Source organism: Suricata suricatta, chromosome 12, assembly GCF_006229205.1.
Source record: "Suricata suricatta isolate VVHF042 chromosome 12, meerkat_22Aug2017_6uvM2_HiC, whole genome shotgun sequence".
Classification (NCBI taxonomy): Eukaryota; Metazoa; Chordata; class Mammalia; order Carnivora; family Herpestidae; genus Suricata; species Suricata suricatta.
Genome location: NC_043711.1, coordinates 102,580,045 through 102,603,317, shown reverse-complemented (window position 1 = coordinate 102,603,317; position 23,273 = coordinate 102,580,045). Strand labels below are relative to the sequence as shown.

The 23,273-nt window shown below is 51.8% G+C and overlaps 1 protein-coding gene across 9 annotated transcripts in view; it reads right to left on the bottom strand.

The window, feature by feature from the left end:
• Positions 1-23,273, bottom strand: part of ZNF831 (zinc finger protein 831) — a 113,301-nt gene that overhangs the window by 82,281 nt on the left and 7,747 nt on the right. For 8 of the 9 annotated variants that reach the window (XR_003900775.1, XR_003900774.1, XM_029916282.1 and 5 more), the window contains exon 1: positions 15,521-15,922. The exons of the other annotated variant lie outside the window; for it this stretch is intronic. The gene's annotated coding sequence lies outside the window, so the exon portion shown is untranslated. Of the gene's footprint in view, positions 1-15,520; positions 15,923-23,273 lie in introns of those variants that run through there. 9 annotated transcript variants of the gene reach the window in all.

Below are 23,273 nucleotides of genomic sequence, written 5' to 3'. Positions count from 1 at the left end.
ATTCCCATGTTTACGGAGCGCCTACTCCGTGTCAGGCACGAGTCTGTGTGTTGGTCTCCCTCACCAGAGGCAGGTAAAGGGTTCTTTGAAATAAATTATATAATATATCAGAAAATGATGAGTGTTAGGAATAAAACAGCATGGTGGGCAGGGCAGGCAGAGGGGGAGGGCTGCCTTCTTAAATGGGACGAGCCAGCTGAGCCTCAGCTAGGAAGAAGGTGATGTGGAAACACACCCAGGAAGTGAGAGATGGAGTGAACCACGCTGGGCGGGGTGGGGGGTCAGGCGCCAGGAAGGCCGGCGCCAAGGTCCAGAGATGGGAGCGAGTCTGGCATGCTTGAGACACGATACGCTAGATGAAAAGGAAATACGGTCACAGACGCCAACCTGCCCAACTCTATTTTATGACTCTTTTGGGGGAACTCTGTTTCCCTGGGCCTTTGTTTCCCCAACTGTGAAAGGGGGAGAAAAACACCCAGGTACAAAATCATAGCCACAGAGGCACCGTTTTTAGTTCAACGACAAGAGGCCTGTCCCTAACCCTGCTGCACGACCGCCCTCCTCTCCGGCAGGCGGAGGAGGTGCCGCTGGACGCTCTACCGGCGGCCGGGAGGAGGGGGTCGCCCAAAGGGAGGGACCGCCCCCCCGACCACCTCCCCGTTTCCACAGATGCCACCTCTGCCTGCTCCCGTGCACCCCAGCGCCAGCTCTCCCCCCGCAGGCCTGGCCGCGCTAGAGGCTGACGGTGACCCCTCACAGCTCAGAAGGCCACGATTCATGCTCGCCAGGCCGGCTAGAAACAGATTTGTGTGCTGATGGTAGGCAATAGCGTAATTCGGAACACGGCATCGGCGATGGCTATTGTTTTATATAATTATATTAATTAGGCAGGAAAACAGCAAACAGATGCGGAGCTGAATTCAAAGCCCAGCTATCGATGGGATTCAGAGGGCCACAGGGGTTAACTGCTACCCATTCAACCGCCCGCTCTGGGAACGCAGCACTCAGCTGGGCATTCTTGGTACGGGTGCACCTGTGGGCACTGACTGCAATGCACTGCTCTGTGTCACAGGGGCCTGCGGGCCCCACTTGTTAGAGGCATATTGACTCAAACCTGCAAAGACGGCCCCCTGGCTGACAGGCACCAGTGCTCTCAGACCTCTTCTCCCTCTTTCCACGGCGCCAGCCTGCACGGGGTTTTACTTTCTAGTTAAGCCACAATTCAGGGGCGCCTGTGTGGCTCGGTCAGTTACACATCCTACTCTTGATCCCGGCTCAGGTCATGATCTCACAGTTCATGGGATCGAGCCCCACATCAGACTGTCTGCTCAGACAGCACGGAGCCTGCTTGGGATTCTCTGTCTCCCTCTCTCTCAGCCCGTCTCCTGCCGCTCTCTCAAAATAAATAAGTAAACTTTAAAAACAGTTTAGGGGCTCTTGGGTGGCTCAGTTGGTCAAGTGTCTGACTTCGACTCAGACCATGATCTCACAGCTTGTGAGTTCAAACCCCGCGTCGGGCTCTGTGCTGCCAGCTCAGAGCCTGGAGCCCACTTCGGATTCTGCATATCCCTCTCTCTCTGCCCCTCTCCCACTCATGCTTGCTCACCCTCTCTCTCAAAAATAAACATTTAAAAATGTTTAATTAAGCTACAATCTACATACGGCACTGTTCACCTTTTTAGCGTGTGGCTCTGTGAATCTGGATAAGCAGACCCTGCTGTGTAGACGCCCACCAAGCTGGGGTACAAAAGAACACACACCCCCAGCTGCCCCACACCCCTTCTGATCAGCCCCTTTGCCCCCCTCAGTCTGGCAACCACAGATCTAGTCCCGCCCCTACTGCCCTGCCTTTCCCAGACATCACATAAATGGACCTACAGACCATGTGACTTTTCTGATCTTCCCTGATGCCTCCGGGCCCATCCGTGTTGCTGCGTGTTGCATTAGCTCACCCTTGCTACTGCTGAGACGTACTCCAGTATGTGGACCTGGCATGATTTAGTTTCTTCCCCTGCTTGCCAGGTGGTGTCTGAGGAGGCCTGAGGAGGGGGTCCGGGGGGGGGGGGACACTCAGGACATGCACCGCGGCCTGACAGCAACAGGCCGCCCCTGCCCCGGGGAGCAGGGGAAGGCACGGGGGAGCCGTGACCAGGCATCCAGGCTCTCCCAGGCGTTCCCTTCTCCCGAGAGTTATCAGTGACGGCCCGGTGGGGAGCCCAACTACCCCCTCGCCAGGGGGGCAATGAGCAGCTCCCCCCTGGGGGGTCGGGACTGCGTGAGCATCCAGGCTCTCTGCCCACCCCCTCCCCTGCTGAGCAGCATCAGAGAGAGCCAGCGACAACAGAAGGTGCACCCAATCCAGGCTCTCGTAACACAGCACCCAAACGTCCAAGTTTCAATCAAAACTCGTTTGTCGTATCAAGAAATAGAAAGATTTCAAACCAATGGAAAACAGAAAATCCACAGACACCAACACCAGGATGCAAGAAGTGCTGGAATTATCTGAGAAAGACTGTAGAGCAGCCGTCATAAAAACGTTTCAATGAACCCTTATGAATACGCTTGAAACAAATTTAAAAAAGTAGAAAGTTTCAGGAAAAAAACAAGTGGAAATTTTAAAACTGAAAAATGCTATAACAAGAAATTTTTAAATGCTGTGGACAGAAGTGTTAAAATGTCAATATGACTCAAAGCAACCTACACATTCGATGCAATCCCTATCGAAATAACACCAGGGGCACCTGATGGCTCAGTCTATTAAATGCCCCACTTTGGCTCAGGGCATGATCTCATGGTTCGTGGGTTCAAGGCCCACATCGAACTCCATACTGACAGTGCAGAACTTGCTTGGGATTCCCTCTCTCTCTCTCTCTCTCTCTCTCTCTCTCTCTCTGTCCCTCCCCTACTTGTGCTCTTTCTCAAAATAAAAGTAAACTTAAAAAAAATAATAACAACACCAGCATTCTTCACAGAGCTAGATCAAACAATCTTAAAATTTGTATGGAACCAGAAAAGACCCCAAAAAGCCAAAGTAATGTTGAAAAAGAAAACCAAAGCTGGAGACATCACAATCCCAGATTTCAAGCAGTATTCCAAAGCTGCAGTCATCAAGACAATATGGAGTTGGCGCAAAAACAGACACACAGATCAATAGAACAGAGAACCCATAAATGGACCCATAAACATACGGCCAACTAATCTTCGACAAGCAGGAAAGAGCATCCAGTGGAAGAAAGATAGTCTAGTCAGCAAATGATGCTGGGAAAGCTTGGACAGTGGCCTGCAGAAGAATGAACCTGGACCACTTTCTTACACCACACACAAAAACAAACTCAAAATGGATGAGAAACCTAAATGTGAGACAGGAAGCCATCAAAATCCTACAGAAGAACACAGGCAGCAAGCTCTTTGACCTCAGCTACAGCAATTTCTTACCTGACACCTCTCTAGAAGCAAGGGAAATAAAAGTGAAAATTAACTCCTGGGAACTTATCAAGATAAAAAGCGTCTGCACCGCAAAGGAAACAATCAACAAAGCCAAAGGCAACTAACAGAATGGGAGAAGAGATCTGCACATAATGGCATACGTCGGATAAAGGGTTCGTATCCAAAATTTATAAAGAACTCACCAAACTGAACACCCAGAAGTAAATAGTCCAGTTAAGAAATGGGCAGAGGACATGAATAGATACTTTTCCAAAGAAGACACCCCGAAGGCTACCAGAGGCTCAATACCATTCATCATCAGGGAAATACAAATCAAAACCACGATGAGACACCACCTCACACCTGTCAGAGTGGGTAAAATTAACAACTCAGGAACAACAGGTGTTGGCGAGGATGCAGAGAAAGGGGAACCCTTCTGCCTTGTTGGTGAGAATGCAAACTGGTGCGGCCGCTCTGGAAAACAGTGTGGAGGTTCCTCCAAACATCGTCAGTAGAACTACCCTACAACCCCACAATGGCACCACTTAGATATTTATCCAAAGGATACAAAAATGCTGATTCAAATGGGCACATTCACCCCAATGTTTATAGCAGCATTATCAATAATAACCAAATTATGGAAAGAGCCCAAATGTCCATCAACTAATGAATCAATAAAGATGACGTGGGGGGGGAGGTGACAGACACACACACACACACACAATGGAATACTGCTCAGAGATGAAAGAGAAAGAAATCTTGCCATTTCCAACAACACGGATGACACTAGAGGGTATTATGCTAAGCGAAATAAGTCAGATATATGATTTCACTCAGATGTGCAATTTGTGAAACACAACAGACGAACACAGGAGCAGAGAAGGAAAAAAGACAAAAACAGAGAGTGCGGCAAACCAAAAGAGACTCTTAAACACAGAACAAGCTGAGGGCTGCTGGAGGAAAGGCAGGTGGAGGATAGGTTAAGTGGTGACGGGCATTAAGGAGGGCACTTTCGGGGATGAGCACTGGGTATCGTGTAAGCGACGAATCACTGGGTGCTACTCCTGAAGCCAAGACCACACTGTATGTTAACGAACTTGAATTTAAAATAAATAATAAAGGACCTCTGCGGCTGGCGGGCGCCCCAGAAGCAGCCCCATCTCGGGGTCACGATGGGCAGCAAGATGGCATCTGGCGGCAGGGTCGCCCAGGCGGTCAAGTCACACATTCCTTCACTGAGGTTCCCTGGCAGAGGGGACAGTCCTAAACCCCATGCATCAGCAGGAGCACTGTCTCGCTCCTCTTCAAGTTCATAGCGTTCGAAGGCAGTAAATCACCAGATTTGCTGATGCATCGGGGTCCACCAGACACTGCAGAAATAATCAAAACGTTACCGCAGAAATACAGAAGGAAACTTGTATCTTAAGAAGAAACTGATAGGGGCGCCTCCTGAGGGGCTCAGTTGGTTGAGCATCTGACTTCGGCTCAGGTCATGATCTCATGGTTCGTGGGTTCAAGCCCTGGGTCAGGCTCTGTGCTGACACTCGGAGCCTGGAGCCTGTCTTGGGATTCTGTGTCTCCCCCTCTCTCTGACCCTCCTCTGCTCACGCTCGCTCACTCTCTCTCTCTAAAATAAATAAAACATAAAAAATAAAAAAGAGAGAGAGAGAAACCGAACTTCTCCAACGCAGAGGTCTGGAATAATCACTGACAATGTGGATGCTGTCTGCATCAGACAAAGGACAGCCCTTAAAATACAGGACTTCTCAAACGGCACATGAGAAATTATACACTAAACAACTTGAATAAATATTCTGTAATAAAAAATGAAATACAAAATTTAGATGGACACTTACATCTCCTAATACATGTATGTGATACGGTCAACTCCTCCACAGGCTCACCTATTTGTTTATATACTTCTTAAAGTATACATCTTTTAACATTAAAAAAATAAAAATAACTTTTAAAAACTCTGTGGATGGGCTCAACAGCAGAATGGAAGGGACACAAAAAGAATCTGCGAATTTGAAGATAACATAATAGAAATTCCCAGTCTACTATGGAGGGAAAAAAACGGGCTGAGAAAATGAACCGAGCCTCAGGCCTCTGTGGGACTAACAAAAAATATAACATCCATGTCACTGAGTCATGGGCTCCAACGGGATTTAAATAATGGCTGAAAACTTCAATTTGACAAAAGACCCAAAAAGCTACAGATTTGGGAAACGAGTGAATCCCAAACAGGACACAACCGAAAAAATCCTAACCAAAATACATCAGAATCAAACATCTGAACTCTAAAGACAAAAGAGAAAAAGATCTGGAAAGAAATGGGAAAAAAAGTGACACCTGAGGGGCAAAAATCATTCTAATGACAGCAAACTTCTCACAGAAACTTGGAAGCCAGCCGGAAATGGCACATTTTGAAAGGGCCGAAATAAAAGAATGTCAACCCCAATTCTATATCCAGGAAAAAAAAAAAAGTCCTACTTGAATGAAGGGAAAATTAAGACATCCTCAAGTAAAAGAAAACGAAGATAATGTCACCGCAGGTGCACCCTAAGGAATAGAGCTAAAGGACGTTCAGTAAACAGAAAGGAATCGAAGGAGGAAACTTGGAGCATCCAGAAGGAAAGATTAATGGAAAGAGTAAAAATATAGGTAAATAAAGTAGTTCATTTAGAACTTTTAAATGATGTTTGATGGATGAAACAAAAATAATACTGTCCGATACGGTTCTAGATGTATGGAGAATCTTTATGATAACCGTGGGGGGCGGGGGTGGGGGAGGCGAAGTTTCTACACTTCACTCCAAATGGTTAAACGGTGACACTATTTAACTAGCAGTGACAGCAGCAGACTGTGACAAATGACAGGTCGAGTCTGTAATTCAGGGACCAGGCATATCATCAAGATGGGGATATCCAATGGTGGGGCCTGAACCACGGCCACCCTTGGGGACTCCCTACAACCCATACAGCCTCGGACTGGAAACGATGTGTCTGCAGCCTTCTGGGTAGAAACTAGGGCCCCAGCAGTAAGAGCACAGCCCGTCTGAGGCTGCGGGTCAAGGTGGCTGCTCCTTCAAAACCCTACCTCCCTCCACACAGCCCATGAACTCTGAAGACCTCTGTCTCCACGGGGGTCCGAGCTCCCAGTGCACACGCACGTCTCCTGCCATCCATCGCCTGCTTCCTGCCTGCACTCCAGGGTATTCCCTACCCTGGACAAGCTCCAGTCTGGCTAACCCGACCACCTTCTCTGGTGTTCAATGGTAAAACCGTAGTTTCTCCAATGAGAAGCCCTTGCAAGTACGCCTTCCCTTGGGTGCTCTCTCTCAAGTGTAGGGCGCCACACAGTTTCCTTATGTTACGCCCAGATTTCAATATCGTCCCCCAAAACCAGAGACCACCAGGGAGACCGAGTCATGCATGCAAAAGCAAAGGGCTTTATTATTACGGGCTTAGGCTCGCCGGACCTAAACTCAGGCTCACAGACCTCACCAGCGCAGTGGATCCGTGCTGAGAGCCCCGAACAAAGGCGGGGTAGGGCTTTCACGGATTTTGGGAAGGGGGAGTTACAGGAAATTGAGACACAGGTACAGGGGTCCAATCATTACCGCATAACAGCATGGGCAGTAACTTTAACCATACACCTCGTCCAGAGTGTTTGTTACTTTTGGCGGGACCCAATCACAACATTTAGAGTATCAACCAATTACAGAGTGGACCCAGGACCCTCACATAGGGTGTAACTAGCCTTAAGCAGTAAGTGATTATCTAGAGCTTCTATCTCTAGGCCCGCCCTTGGGAATGTTAAGGTGTCAGCTGGCCTTTCCTGATTGGGTGTTACAAGGGTGGTCCCTCCTGCCTTGGGCAGTGTGTGCCCTTTATTGTCTAATGATTCTGAGAAACCAACACCTAGGCCTCCACGGTCAGAGGGGAAACTTGAAGCCTGTCGTGGAGTCAGTCTGATTCAGACCTGCGTCCTTACAAATGTATCTCCTAGTTGCCTATTTTCTACAGTGAATCATTCTTACGTTAAACTTCCATAGTGTAACCTACTGGGTTTTCTGCCTCCCGGTTAGGTACAGACTACTACAGAAGTCTAGGAGTGGCCCGGGGAGAGATCCCTAAGGCTGGGATCTAGGGATGGATGCGGGCATGCTCCTGGACTGGAACATGAGGCTGTGCTCCTTGCCGATGACGAGCGATGTGCGGCTTGTAGCTCGTGACACGCAGGAGCATCACAATTAATCAGGCTATCATCTGTGGTTGATTGTGATCAAGTGCCGCCGGAGCACGTGCCTGGGGAGCTCAAGCGGCTTCCGCTCGTGCCACGCGGCAGTAATGATGGCTAGAAAGGCCGGGGTGTGGAACGGATGTTTCTGCATGCCCTTGAGTGTTTACAGAGAGGAGATGACAAACCCTGGTCTGCTAACTCCCACCTCGAGTCACGGTCTGAGAACTAGACGGCTTCCATGACGGCCCTGAAAAACTCCTATTTCTTGCGGCCCCGGGGCTGACATTGCTGAAAATCAAACACAAAACGTGATGGTATGAGTTGCTGAATTAAAATGGCAGCTGAATTCAGTCTTGCCAAGTTTCTCCGTGAAAATTAGGGCATTAATGGCAGGGGCAGGGGGGCATCGAGGGTGGGGGAAGAATGAGATCCTGGCACTCAGACGAAGGACACCGAGAAACTGACAGCGCTGACACCCGGGTCATCCTGAGCCTCTCTTACCAGCAGCACCAGTTCCCCCCCAGCACCCAAGGAGGCCCGTCTCGATCAGCTTAAAAACCCCGGGAAGCCCTCGCTCGCAGAAGATACCTGGAAAGGGGTCCCTCCTCCTCCAAATCCACCCCAACCACCCCACTGTCAGGAGACCCCTAACTAGAATCAAGTCTCAGCATGACCTGGGCCACAGGAATCCACGATGGCCCCGAAAGAAACAGCTTGTCCACCACAAGAGCCGGAGGTCTTTGCTAACACATGTTGGCAGAAACACGGGGAAGGTATACGTGGGAAGGGATTCTAAGGCCATTAAGAAATATATTAGTGAGGGGCCACTTGCATCCCTGAAAACACTGTGGTGGCTCTGTTTTCTGGCCAAGTATGGCTGGAGGGGATGCCACCCCTGAGATGGGCTCCCTGATTTCACTGTGATGTCTGCATCCCAGTACAGTAGAGGCTGAGTGGCAGCACTTAACTGTCAAAGGCAAAGTGGGCGTGTCAGCCACGCATCGGCAGGGACCTGCCGGCAACCAGAATACCCTGGATCGCAGGGATCCGAGCAGGAGCCGACTGACCATGGTGTCCCAGGGAGTGCAAAAGGTCGTCAGCCTGCTGGGACACTGCTTGACCCACACAGCGAGCAACACGATCAGTGTGGTGCAAACAACCGGACTCGAGTCACCAAATGCAGAATCACAGCCCTGCACCCAGTTTGCAGACCCAATTCAGTTCCCAGACCAGAGGCCCCGGCACACTGCCGATCTTCCTCCTACCTTCCCAGAGGGTCAGAGGCTGCAGCTTGAGGGAAAAGTAAACACTTGAACTTCTCAGGGACTACTAGATCCACCGAATGTAAAGAACCCAGAGCTGGCTGAGGTCCCACCCAGAGGGCAAGGGAACCCCGGACCAGACAGCTGAAGGAAGCCACAGCCAGACACCACAATGTCATGGCCAAAAGCAGAAATGGGACTGGGGTAGCTTTGCGTGTGATCTCTCTGCGTGCTAGGCGGGTGAGTGTGTCTACATATACAACCCCCTCTCTGCTTCTTTTTCCCTCCTCATGTTTTTAGATCTTACACATGAGTTATTAAAGGTTAACTTTACAACTCAGTCTTAGAGAATATTCAGGAAACCCTTGACTGAATTTGAGGAGTAATTACTGGAGCCCATGATGGATTCAATGACTGGATGTTCTCATTTGGGAAAAGAGTTAAAACGTCTTCACTTGTAAGAAGGAGAGATGTGTCCTGTGAAGCAGAAACATAGTGTCGTCTCATTGTTTTCAAAGAAGTCCCAACATGCATCTGGAAGCTGAGTGGCCACGGGGACAGACCATGCCACTTATTAAGTGACTGCCTCTCAGCTTTCAATGCACCTTCAACGTATGCTGTGGGGCAAACAATGCGATTCCTTCAAGTGTTTAAAGTGGGCACGACTGGGGCACCTGGGGGGCTCAGTCGGTTGAGCATCTGGTTTCAGCTCAGGTCATGATCTCGCGGTTTGTGGGTTCGAGGCCCGCATCGGGCTCTGTGCTGACAGCTCAGAGCCTGGAGCCTGCTTCGGATTCTGTGTCTCCCTCTCTCTCTGACCCTCCCCTGCTCACGTTTTCTCTCTCTCTCTCTCAAAAATAAATAAAACATTAAAAAAATTTTTTTAATAAAATAAAATAAAGTGGGCACAACATTAAGGGGGACCCCAGGAAGGAGAGGCTCCCGGCAGGTTTCAGTGAGGGCCACGGAGAAGGTCAGTGGTGTGGGCGTGAGGACATGGCTGGAGCCTACCCCCTGCCAAAGTCCCCAGACGCTGCTCCCTCCACAGCCCTGCAGGCTCGGCCTGGCGCCAGGCTGTGTGCAGCCCCACACAGGAACCACGGTCCTTCTCAGCCTGCCTGCAGCCTGCCGATGGCCAGAGGGTCACACGGCCGGAGAGTCCCTGCCGTGTCCTGTGCACAGCCCACCCGCAGCTGGGGTGTCCACAGAGAACCACGCCACCTCCTACCCATGAGCACCCTTAGCTCCAAAGACCTCTGTTCCCACTGGTGCCCAGATTCCCAATGTACGCCTGTGTCTCCTGCTGTCTCCCACCCGCCTCCTGCCGCCTACACTTCAGAATGTGGTCCGTCGTGCAGCCAGCAGCTCCGGGCGAGCCCCAGCCCGGCTAAGCCAGCCAGCCCTGCCGTCGTGTGAGAGCCAGGCTCTAGCTTCTCCAGGGGGGCAGGAGCCTCTTCCAAGTTCGTCCTCCCTCTCAATCCTAAAGCCCCCCATCAAGTGTCCTTACGGCTCACGGCCGCTCTCTGCGGTTAGTAGTACTCGTCTTAACCTGCTCTTGTTTGACCGGCAGTGGAATTTCCACCTTCCTGATGGGACCCAGAGCGCTCCTCCGGGAGAGGCCATCTCCCAGGCCATCACACAGACCTTAGCAAATGTAAAGAACTGAAATCAGATGGAGTGTGCCCTCGGCCCAGAATAAAATCATCCTGGAAGTCAGTAACAGAAAGACAACAGAAAAATCTCCAAAGGCTTGGAACGACTCAGCAAACCACGAAATAACTCGTGTGTTCAAAGAGGAAGTGTCAAGGCTAACATCGACAACCACAAACACCGAATGAATGGCCATGAAAATACCCCACCTCGGGCTGCGCGGGACGCAGCTAGCGCAGGGCTGAGAGGGACACGCAGAGCGCTAAAGGCACACATTAGAGAGAGCGAGCCACAAAGCATCACCTCAACTCCTACTTCAAAAGGCCAGCGAAAGAAAAGCATAATAAACCCAAAGAAGGCAGAAGAAGGAAATAATAAGGAAAACTGAAGAAATCAATAAAGTTGGAACAGAAAAATAATAAAGGGAACCAATGGAAAGCTTGTTCCTTCAGAAGATCAATAAAACTGATCTCAGAATCTCTACCGAGACTGAAAAAGGAGAAGTCAGAGAAGACACGGGTCACCAGGATCAGGGGAGGGCAGGGCTGTTACTGCAGGCCCGTGGGCAGCAGATGGTTACAAGGGGAGTTCTGTGAATACACGTGATGCTCATACGAATGTGATGACCTAGACAAGATGGACGAATTCCTCAAAAAGCACCAAACTATCACAATTCACCCACTATTCACAATAGATCATTTGTATAACCCTCTGACTATTAAACAGACTGAATTTATAACTTTAACTTTCAAACTCCAAAAAAAGAAGTCTCCAGGCCCTGATGGTTTCACTGAAGAATTCTACATAATGTTTAAAAAAGAATTAACACCAATTCTATGCCACCTCTTCTAGAAAAGAGAAAAGGGGAGAACACCTCCTAACTAATTTCATGAAATCTAGGCATTATCCTGATCAAAACCAAAGACGGTACAAAAAAGAAAACTGTGGAGCGAGATCCCTCATGAATGCCGATGCAGAACCCTTTGCAAAAATACTAGAAAACAGATTTACGACATGAAAAGAAATCACATACCATGGGCAAGGGTCCTCCAGGATGGATCAATGTCATCTACCACATTAACAGGATAAAAGAGAAAAATCACACGATTATATCAACAGCTGCAGAAAAAGCTTTCGACAAAAGTCAAAACCTACTTGTGATCAAATCTCTCAGAAAACAGAAAGAGAGAGAAGGTTTCTCAACTTGATGAAGAGCATCTACAAAAACCTACAGCTGATAGTACACTTAATGGTAAAAAAATGAAACACTTCCTCTGTAAGATCTGGAACAAGAGAAAGATGTCTCCCTTATCACTCTTTTTCAGTGCAGGACTGGGAGTTCCAGACAGTGCAATAAAGCAAGAGAGGAAATGAAAGACACAGGGGCAGGAAAAGAAGAATAGAACTGTCCTCTCTGCAGACGGTATCACTGTCCATGTAGAGCGCCCCAAGAAATCTATAAAGACAGTTCCTAGAACTAATAGGTAAGAGTGAAAATCTTACAGTGCCTTTTGTAAACACTCAAAGAAAAATGAAATACTTAATATTAATCTAATGAAGCTTATACAGGCCCTATATGCTGAAATGTACAAAACACTGACGAGAGGACTCAAAGAAAGTGTAAATGTAAAGTGACACGGCGTCCCTGGACTGGAAAGCTGACCTTAGTAAAGATGTCCCTTCTCTCCAGACTACCACGCAGGCTCAACTCAGTTCCTACCAATATCCCAGTAAGATTTCTTGTGGGCATACACAAGCTTATTCTAAAATTTACAACAAAAAGTAAAGGAACTGGAATAACTCAGTTTGGGGAAAGGATAATAAGATGGAAGGAATCCAATCAGTCTACCTGACTGGAAACCCTACTACATAGCACAGCAATCAAGACTGGATCGTATGAGCAGAAGAGCAGACACACAGATCAACAGAGAAGAATTTTCTTTAAAAAAGAAAACAGAAATAGACCTGCACAAATATGCCCAACTGATACTGAACAAAGGCTCAAAGGCAATTTAGTGAGGAGTATGTAACCTTTTCAACAAATGATACTAGAGGAACTGACATGCACAGGGTACAGAAAAATAAAGGTCAACCTAAACCTCATACCTTACTCTGACAAATATTAACTCAAAGTGGGAAACAGACCTGCATGTAAAATGTAAAACCATAAAGCTCTAGGAAAAAAACACGGGAGAAAATCTTCGGGATAGAGGACACAGGAAAGAGTTTCCAGACCCGGCACCAAGGGCGCGGGCCATAGAAGGGAAGCTGATCAACGGGGCTCATCGAAACGAAAACTATTTGCTCTGTGGAAGTCTCTCTTTATAAGACACCAAAAACAGTACCTACAGACCCACAAGCTCATGAAAAAAATTCAACATTATTAGCCTTAGCCATCAGAGAAATGCAAATTAAAACCACAGTGAGGGATCAGTGCGCGCCTATCGGAATGGCCAAAAGCAGTGACAACCTCCAGTGCTGGGGAAGAGGTGGAAATTATTGGACACACTGGCCGTGTAAACAAGGACAGCACAGCCATTCTGGAAAAGAGTTTGGGAGTTTCAAAAAGAGATAAAAAATTTAAACCTGCAACTACCATTCGATCTGCACTCCTGGGCGTTTATCCCAGAGAGAGGAAAAGTTATGTCCACACAGAAGCCTGTACATGAGTCTTCATAGCGGCTTCCTTGTAAGAGCAAGCAACTGGAATCCTTCAACTGATGGCTGCCCAGGCCGGTCGCGGGGCATCCGTACCACAGACTGCTGCCAGCATAAGAGGGGCGAACTCTGGACCCACAGGAAGAAGGGCTGGAAGGACCCTCCAAAGCATCATGCTGAGCGGAAGAAGTCAATCCCTACGGGTGACACACAGCGCGACTGTATTCACGCGACCCTCTTTTTTCTTTTCATAAAAATTTATTGTCAAATTGGCTTATGTACAACGCCCTCACGTAACTCCCAACCACAGACAAGTTCCTGGGAGTGAAGAGGAGGAGCACAGGAGGAAGGGAGCATGCCCACGAGGGGGACCTGGCATTTACAAGGCGTCGCCGCCGGAGAAAGGGATAGAAGGTTTGTGGGGTCATTTCTTACAGCCACATGCGAATCTACAATGATCTCAAAACAAAAGACTAATTTATTAAAATAGTAAACAGTGGGTACATTGAGAAAAAGAGAACTGAAACAGGGGCCACCTTTCCGGCGTGAGTAGATGTATTTAATGCAGCGCCTGTAGTTTCCCCGAAACCGTGCCCCAGCTTGGAGCGTCACAGGGCGCCCCTGGGAGAAATGGACTGAACGCACATCACTGTCCTTGACGTGGCCTTCTCCATACCAGCCTCTTTTCCTTGCGTGCCCTTCCACCCAGAGGACACGGGACGCTGCTACCGGAGACGGAGGAGCCCCGCCATGCCTGTGAACTTGAGCTGGTCCTCCTGAGGCTGCAGCTAAAGCAGCGACGGTCTGCACGGCCCCCCACATGGTTGCAAGCCGAAGCGGAGGAGAGGTTCCCCCGGGCCCCCCAAACGGGCTCTGCGGAAATGCCCGACTGCGGGCGTGCCAGGGCGGCTCACGTGGCTACCGCGCCACACCCGGGGGCGGTGTGGACTCCAGGATGCCCAGAGTCCAGACGCAGCGTGTGTCTCCAAAGCGGCCACTACCGACTGGCCCCGTGACTTTGCACAAGCCCCCCAACCTCTCCAAGCCGAGTACTCGGGTCCGAGTTCTCAGGGGATCGGACAACGCAGTAGATGTGATCTGTGCATGCGCGGCAGGCACTCTACATGTTAGGCTTCCCCCCTGAATCAAACAGACCCCCCGTCCCCCTTCTGCAAGCTTGGTTCCCTGCGTCCACGGGTATGACCTCTACCAGGAGGAGGGTCCCTGCCCGAACCCTGTTCGGGTCCTAGGGTGGCCACCAGGCAGTGACCATTTAGACCCTGTTCACATGGACCTCCCCGCCCAGGACCACACCCCTCCCTGGCCTCCTGGCAGAGTACAACGGAGGAGGCACATCTTCGCCCCCCAGCTTCTCAGAATCTCCCCCGCCCCCAAGGTCGCTGTGGAACCCAACACTCGCTCTAATTAACACCAGCCTGGGAACGCTAACTGCCTGCGCACATCTCTGGGGCAGGAGAATTACGCACTTTATTTTAAACCGGCCCTGACGTTTATTCTGCTTTTCCCAGCCAGCCCACGCTATCATTTTTCTAGCTTGCATCCTGTCCCTTGCTGCATTTTGGCCGATAACATCTCTGGTTTCATTCTTACAGAAAGATTTGCTACGGGAACAGAGGGGCACTCTGCCTCTCAGAGCATGGCTCCCGGCCTTATCTGACAGACCCTCCTGGTCTCGGCTATTTTGGACACTGGGAAGCCAAGTATGTGTCCAAATACGTGGTCTGAGGTCCATGGGCTCTTGTAAATCTCATTGAAAAATGCTACCCTTGGGTGATCGGTAGACTTGTTATAAATAGGACCTGTATCAAATAAATACTTTAATATTTATAGTCTCCTGTACGCTCAGTCTTTAAACTGTTGGGCTCAAATAACTAATATTTCTAAACCATTCATACCTTCATTTTAATTAGGTCTAGCGATGGGAAAAAACTCGCTTACAAAGCCACAGATTTCCCTATAGATTTAGTCTGGGTTTTTGTTTGTTTGTTTGTTTAGTCGAACATGGACCGTGGACCTGCTTTCTGACAGCCACTATGAACTGCAGTAAATATTTTGACAAATGGCAACAGTGCTCTAAGGCCCACAAGAGAATTACTGAACCGGGTCAGACCCAGTTTTATGCAGTATTTCTTCTTAACCGCATGCTTGGAGATAAATACATCATGAAGAACAAAGGGTAAAAACAAAGTTTGGGGTTTTTGTTTTTTCTTTTGAGCTGCCACCTTCTCTCTGCTCATCCCGTGGGGCGTGTCACATACCTTTACGAAGAGCGATGATCTTCGGTCAGTGATGCTCTGACTCAAACACCAGCGACCTGGCCAGAAACTGAGAAGACGCCCGTGGTTCCAGAAACAACCCGTGGGCTGGCCAACCCGAGGAGAGAGGGGCTCTCGCACCCTCCTCTCGCTGCGTGTAGGGAGCCTGCGCCTCTTGGCTGAGGAGGTGTCTGAGAAATCCCCCACCGGCCCCCACTCCGCGGGCAGCATCTCCAAGGACAGAGAGACGCTCCCTGCGTCTTAGAAAACAAAGCAAGAGAGGATGGCTCCCCCATTGCTTGGCCTTTGAGTCAACTCTGTGTTGAACTGAGAAAAAGCACCATTTTGAGCAGCACGGAGGAGACTCCAGCAGAGATGAAGCCCGGGCTGGCTCCGAAATAGGAAGTGCTTTATTTTCTATACGTTACTTAATGTCACAGCAGCAGCCTTTAGAAAACAGGAAGAGACAGACACAGACGGGGGAAAACACAGCCACACCTCACGTCTAGTAATCGTGACTATTGATCTAACAACCATAAACGGAGGCTAATGCCAGAAATGGAGGCACACAGCCCACCGCCTCCCAGGTGAGGCTGTCTGAGCAGGCTGGGGAGAATCAGAGCTGGTGTGGCCCTTTTCCTGGGTGCGCGGATGTGGGGAGCATCTGCCAGGCCTCTCCGTGCGCCCCTGGGGGTCCCCGGGGGCCCAGGACGAGCTCTCCCGCCGCTGGTGATGGCAGCAGACCTCACAAGGATCTCTGTGCTGCGGTCTCTATTCACAGCTCGGATATTCCGCTTAAGGGGGAACTGCATTCCTTTCTATTTTTAATGTATTGCAGTAACTGTGGGGTCCCCTGAAGTTGTGCACCCACGGTGAGCCCCCCTCTCTCCCCACAACTCTGGAAGGTGCAAGTGTGAGAGTGACGGAGAGTGAAAAATACAGTTGCTCCAAGTAGGGGAGGCTGAGAGGCAAAACGGGGTGTGCTACCGGAAAGCAGTGCACTGAGGGGGAGACGGGGCAGCCGGATGCAACACCGGCCATACGGCGGGTTCCTGCTGCTGTGAATGTGCCGTTTTCTAACTGGGGAGAGGATGCTTCTTTGCCCACTTTGCCATCAGTAATGCCCAGCTGGCCACGTACCTAAGCCTCGTGTCCAGCTGGGTTCGGTTTGGGGAGGACTTTCATCTGGCTGAGTGAGCTAGGCTTTGCAAGACCCAAATTACCCAGATTCACACGGCAACGTCCCCCCTGCCCCCCAGCACCAAGGGGGCGATGACCCCCCACCCACCCCCCAGTACCAAGGGGATGATGACCCTTCGCTCCCCCAGCACCAAGGGGCAGGCACCTCACTGGCTGTGCCAGAGGCTACAGGAGACACGCAGGTGAAAAAGGGAAAGTGACGGACGTGGAACCGGCTCTGCTGCAACTGGTCCCTGCATGCGTGATGGAAGTCAGCCTGAGGCCACACCTCAGTGTCCGAGACCCTCCCCCAGGACCCCAGGAAATCTCCAGAACCCAGCAAACAAGGAGCAAACGACTGCCTAGCACTGATGCCAACCGTTCTGCACCTCTTCTGTCGCCAAACATTGTAAGCAACGCCCCCCCCCCTCCGCCGCAGCAGATACATAAACAGAGCCTTGCTGGAGTCCAGAGGGAGAGGGTTTCAGGAGGCTTCCTGGAGGAGGTGATGGGCACCTGCTGGGCACTGCAGGACGTGTAAGTGTTTGATGGGTCAGCCCCAGGAGGCGAGCTGGGAGGGGGAGCGCTGGGAGGGCTCCTCTGCCCCCACAGGGAGAGGGCCCCAGGCCGCCGCGGGCGAGCGGGGAGCGGGCGGCCCTGGGAAAGCAAGCTGGCCGGAGCCAATGCCGCCCCGGCTCTCACGCCGCAGACATGGGCCTCGCCTGCAGGTGGGGAGGGCCCCGGCAGCGGGGTGCTGTGGGAAAGGAGGCACAGACACGGAAAAGGCTGAGGTGGTGCCGCGGGCCACCGCCACCCCCACTCCCCGAGGGGCCGAGGCCAGGTGTGGCCCCAGGTGTAGCTGAGGAGGCCCTCAAGAACAAATCCGTCTCTATCTCCTCCAAACGGATGGCGAGCCTTGTTCCTTCAACGTTACAGTCTGAACACACTTCATGAAGACAAATGGATGAAGAAGTTTCTACACAAGGACTTCAGCATTGTTTAAACACAAGAGCAACAACAACAGAAACCTCTGGCACTGACGGACGGCAAACACGTCAAGGAGGAAGAGGTAAACAGAACATGGCGCATGCATCCGACGGAACGTCGGGCACCATAGGAACTAGAGCCCTGAGGCCTGCCAGCGTGCGGGCGACCCTGGGAAACGTGATGCCAAGGGACAGAAGCCAGACACAGAAGGCCACGTGCTGTAGGAAACGTCCAGAAGAGGCAACCTCGTGGAGACAGGGAGTGGATCTGTGGATCCCAGGGGCTGGGCGAGGGGGGGCGCGGCTGCTGACGGGGACAGAGTTTATTCTGGGCAGCTCTAAGAATGTTCTGGAACTAGATCATAGCTGTCACTGCACAACTCTGCATATATGATCTCGCGGAAGGCGACCTGCACCCCCACGGAGCACCATGACATAGCTCAACCTTTCAGAGCGGGTGCACCAGGTAACCACTGAGCTCAGCACCGGCAACAGTCACCCAAAACAGAGAAACATAATTGCCAAAGAATGGTGACCTTGCTTTCTCCAGCCTCTTTTTTCCCTGGGAAACAAGAAAAGATCTATAGTTCCCTGGCCAGGGGGAAGTTTCTCGTGGCAACACCGCGGTCCCCGATGCCTGATCTCTAAAACAAGCTACTTGTGCAGCTGGGAGCGGCGGCGGCAGCAAACCAAACGACCTCAGACATCCCGGGGATCGCGGTGCCACCAGGCGGCAAGTCACACACATAGCCGCGGCCAGGAAGGACAGAATGGTCCCCTGCCTCTGGGGTTCGGTCTCGGGACCTTCCCCAGCCGCCCCCCTGCTGTGCAGTCCCGTGGCAGAAAGAAGAGGGGAGAGGCACAGGCTGCGGCCGGTCCCCTTCTCACAACTCTGCGCACAACCACCTGTCACCCCAGACTGCCCAGGGACTGGCCCAGCCTCTTGCAAAGAAGCTATTCTCGCTGCCTCGTGAGTCCACGGTGGCTGCCAGACTGTCTCTCCAGGCTGGTACCCAGGGGCTGTCCCTGTCCCCACATCCTGCCACCTTCCTCCTCAAAGCACTGAGTGGACCCAGAACAGCGTCTGTAGCACCGTGTCATGGTCCCCAAAGTCTGCGTTAAACAAAGGAATGAGAACAGGTTGATATGTTCATTTCAACACAAGGTGTGAAGAGCCCAGGCCGAGCAGACGGCGCCGTCTCCTCCTCTCTGCAGACCCTCCCGAGGAGAGCACTCCGAGCGCACATCCTGTTCTGCGCAGGCACCCCTCCTCCGCCAGCCGTCCCCCTCGCCAGCACCTCTTCTCTGCGCACTGTGGGCACACGGCCAGCCCTCTGCCCAGGTCCATGGAGCAAGAGTCCCTATCAAATCCCGGGGTCCCAGGGCCAAACCCAGACGATGCGCAAAGAGGCTTACAAACTCACAAACCAGGCAGGTCCTGCCTGACACAGAAAGCCTGGGGTGGGGGCGGGGGGCAGCCCCGCCCTCTAAGCAGAGGCAGCTCTTGGGGACTCTGAAGCGCGGTGCCTTGGGGACACGCACACTCGGGTGGGCATTAAAGCCCGTTCCTCACCGGTTCCGGCCCCCTTGGTGTCCCCCGCACGCTCTCCTAACTGTCAGAAGAGGTTGGTAATCACAGCCCGTGTGATGGGAAGCGAGGTGCGCCCGCCGAGCCCCTTCGGAGAAGGGCACTCCACAGATGTATGACCCGGAGCCGAGGGCCGCCACTCCCCTTTCTGTGCAGACAGAAGAGTGCCCCCCCGACGGGTAACTGCACGAGTGCCCCATGCAATTATCTGTCTGCACGTCCTCAGGGCCACTTGAATAATGTTTTTATTTAAAACATGATGCATTCAGCCAGCTTCTGATTATCCATGGTAATGGGGGTCAAGGATCAGCGGGATAATTGAAATGGAAACTTTATTCCCACCGAGAGTCTCCCCCTCCCCCGCCTCCTTCCTTCCTTCCGCTCAGGAGAGAGGCGCAGTGGGATCGTGGAAGGGGCGCTGGGCGGGAAGGCCCCGGCCTCGTGTCTGCCTTTCTGGGGGACGGGGGCCAACGCCCTTCCCTTCAGGGCCCTGGTGACGGGAAGGGGCTGGCCCGCAGCGCCCCTCATCCCCGAGCCGAGTGGCCTCCTTACTCATAGTCATAACGCGTTTCTCCAGATGCACTTGCTTTGGCCACGTAACGGGGCCCCGACAGCGTTCTGGCCATTACAGTAATAATCACTGATGGGGTCATCAGACGCTGCAGTGATGTCCGTTAAGACAACTCGCTAGGTATGACACGTTTCTGAAAGGCTCCATCCAAAGGGACCAGGCAACACTTCGCCGAGATGACGTCCTTCTGAGTCATGAGATGCTTTCGCCCAAACCGTCCGCTCCCCGCTCCCTGCTCCACAAAGGCTATCTGGGAACATGGCCTCCCTCCCCTGACCCTTCCCGGAACAGCTCCCCTGGCGCTGATGGAGGTGGCTGCCGCCTCGCCCCCGGTGATTACCGCGTCCGGGGAAAGGTACAGAGCCTCCCAGGGCCCATTACACCCGCTGTTCCCGGCGGTAATTGCCTGCGCAGCCCATTTCCCCAAACCGCCACCCCGGCTGCCTGAGTGACAGACGAAGAGTGAGGGGAAAGCAGGGCATTTTGTCCCCCTACAAATTGTATCCCTATTTAGGAAGGCGCGATGCGGCTCCTGAGCACCTGGCTATCAGACTTGTAATCACAGGGTAAAAATGAAATCATTTCCAGCACCTGAAGTGATTTCGTTGGCGTCACCCACTGTTTTGGTAGATTAAGTGTTTAGAGCAGAAAAAAAAAGCCTTACATTTCAACGATAACAAGAAAAACTGGTTTCTTCCCCCCGCCCAAAAGTTTCTTATGTAAGGAGCCTGGCTGTTCTTTTTCTTCCTTTATGGAGAAGCGTTCACGGGTCCAGACCGGGAACAAAATGGCAGGGTTAAGACCCCACCACTCCCCACCCACCACTGGGGACACTGGCTAATCGGGGTCTCTTGGATGTATTTACAAAAACAGTATATTTAAACATTTCACTAAACAGAGGAAAACACAGATGTGAGTGCTGGCCTCTGCCAGCTCCTTTTCCACGCCGGGAACTCTTCTGTCCTCACGAAGCTACACGACCATCATTCCTCGAGTCCAAGCCCTGGCCCCGGGGGGCCCTGGACCTTCCTGCAGAGTCCGTTTTCTCTTCCTCTTGGTGGCCGCTGATCTCACGCTCTGGCTTCACTTCCCACTGTTCCAGCCCTGGCTGTGCTCTTACTCTAAGTTCCCCCAAAGCCGTTCTGGAAGGAAGCAGAGCTCCAGCGGTGAGCCACCCAAGCTCCCTCCGCGGCCAGAGGTGAGAGTGCCGTCCACATCTGGGGGGAAGAGCGGGCAGGACCTCAAGGCCACACTCCCGGCGGCCCAGGGATGTCCACCTCCGGGTCCCAGCAGGGCCTGTCTCCACGTGCTGGGAACGTCGGGGCCTTGGTCGAGCACCAGGAGACACACACGCTCACCCAGGCCTCCCCGGGGCCGCCGACCGCCTCCCACCCTCCAGGAGAGCTTGTGCAGCACACCCCTCAGCCTCCCGAAGTGGGAGACTCTGCTCACCCCTTCCCTCAGGGTCCCCAGCCCCAAAGGACGAGGCTCCTGGAACTTAGAGTTAAAGCTGCTTCGTGGATCACCTAACCCCGCAATGGCAGGCACAGGCACATGTCCCCTCCCCGGCCCCCACGGCTACTCCATCACGGCGCTCCTCCCCACAGAGCTGGACGTCAGAAGCCCCTCTACCCGGACCTCCAGCCAGATTCTGTGCTTGAGCTAAAACCGACCCACCACCCCCTTGTTTTAAAGATCACGGAAGGGAGAGCAGAACCCACCTGTCACCAGAGCCCACGCCACTGCCCGCAATGCCACTCCTGCTGCCATGACTTCTGTCCTGGTGTAACCAGCACTATGTGTGGGCACAGACACACGCAGGTAAAGTGACGCCCGCGTGTGCCCGGTCTTGCTGGTTCTCCCGACCCCTGAAAGGTGTTCTGGCTTTGTACAGTCCCTTCACTTCCTGCTGCCCCAGGAGGGTCTGGGCCTCACTAAATGGCTCCTTAGTCTTCCCTGTGACGTGTAACCAAGACAACTGGGAATAAAACAAGGATAAATTCCAAGCAGGCAGATGGTAGCCCAGAAAAGGCAGTGAAAAAAGAAGGTCCTGCCCCTCCCAGGAGTCTGGGGATTTGTATTCAACAGGTGCATGTTCACCAAAGATGTCTCGAGTATCGGCCAGGTTCTAAAGTCTGTTCTAGGTCACAGGAGCAAAGGAGAAGATGACAGACAAGGTCCTTGCTCTCGTGAGGCTGACATTCTAATGAGAGATAATTATAACTAAGAAAACACATAAACGAGCGAGGTAATTTCAGAGAAAAGTAAGTGTGATGAAGACAGAAACACGGAATGGTTCAATGAGGGGTGAGGGAAATCGGAGGAGGAGCATCCTCGGGGAGAGACCTGAAATAAAAGGAAGATCCAGCTACGAGGAAACATGAGGGTGACGGCTTGCAGACAGAGGGAGCGTTACGCACAAAGGCCCTGGGGCAGGCACTCCAAAGGCAGCTTAAGGCAGGCAGAAGGCTAAGGGCACACAGAGTGACAGCAAAGAGGAGCGAGCCAGGTGACAGGCCAGCAGATGTGCAGAACACAGACGATGTAGAGCTTGTAGGCCACAGGAGAAATTGTGTTCTGAGAAGCATCAGCCAAGGTGTGGGGTGGAGAGAGCCAGTGAGAGAAGAGCAGGGTCAGGACAGGGGAAGGAACTTTCCACAGGGTCTGAAGAAGGGAAACATCATGTGAGAGACAGTGAATGGAAGAAGGAAGACGGAATTTTACAAGTGCTGCTGTGGCCCGTGCCTCGAGCTCACAAGGGCCACAATGAAAATCCTAGCAAATCACCCACTGGCTTCTGCCCTGAATCTGGTGCTTGTCAAGCCGCTGGGGTACGAGAGCCCACAGGGGCCCATTTTAAACAGGCCGTACACGCCTTCGGTGGATTTACGTGCGTGTGTGGATGCGCAGAGGTGCATCCTTGGGGAAGCCCAGCTCTGGGTGCACCCTCCCCCTCCCTGGGCAGGCAGGATGGATCTGGGCATTTAAATGTTGTGTCCTCATCCCCAAAGGCAAGGGAAGCGAAAGCAAAACTGAACTCTTGGGGCCTCATCAAGATAAAAAGCTTCTACACTGCAAAGGAAACAATCAAGAAAACTAATAGGCAACCGACAGAATGAGAAAAAATAGTGGCAAATGACATATCAGATAAAGGGCTAGTATCCAAAATCTACAAGGAACTCACCAAACTCCACACCCCCAAAAAAAAAAATAACCCAGGGAAGAAATGGGCAGAAGACATAAACAGACACTTCTCTAAAGAGGACATCCAGATGGCCTACAGGCACATGAAACGATGCTCAACATCACTCATCATCAGGGAAACACAAATCAAAACCACACTGAGACACCACCTTATGCTGGTCAGAGTGGCTAAAATGAACAAATCTAGAGACCACAGATGCTGGGGAGGGTGTGGAGAGACGGGCACCC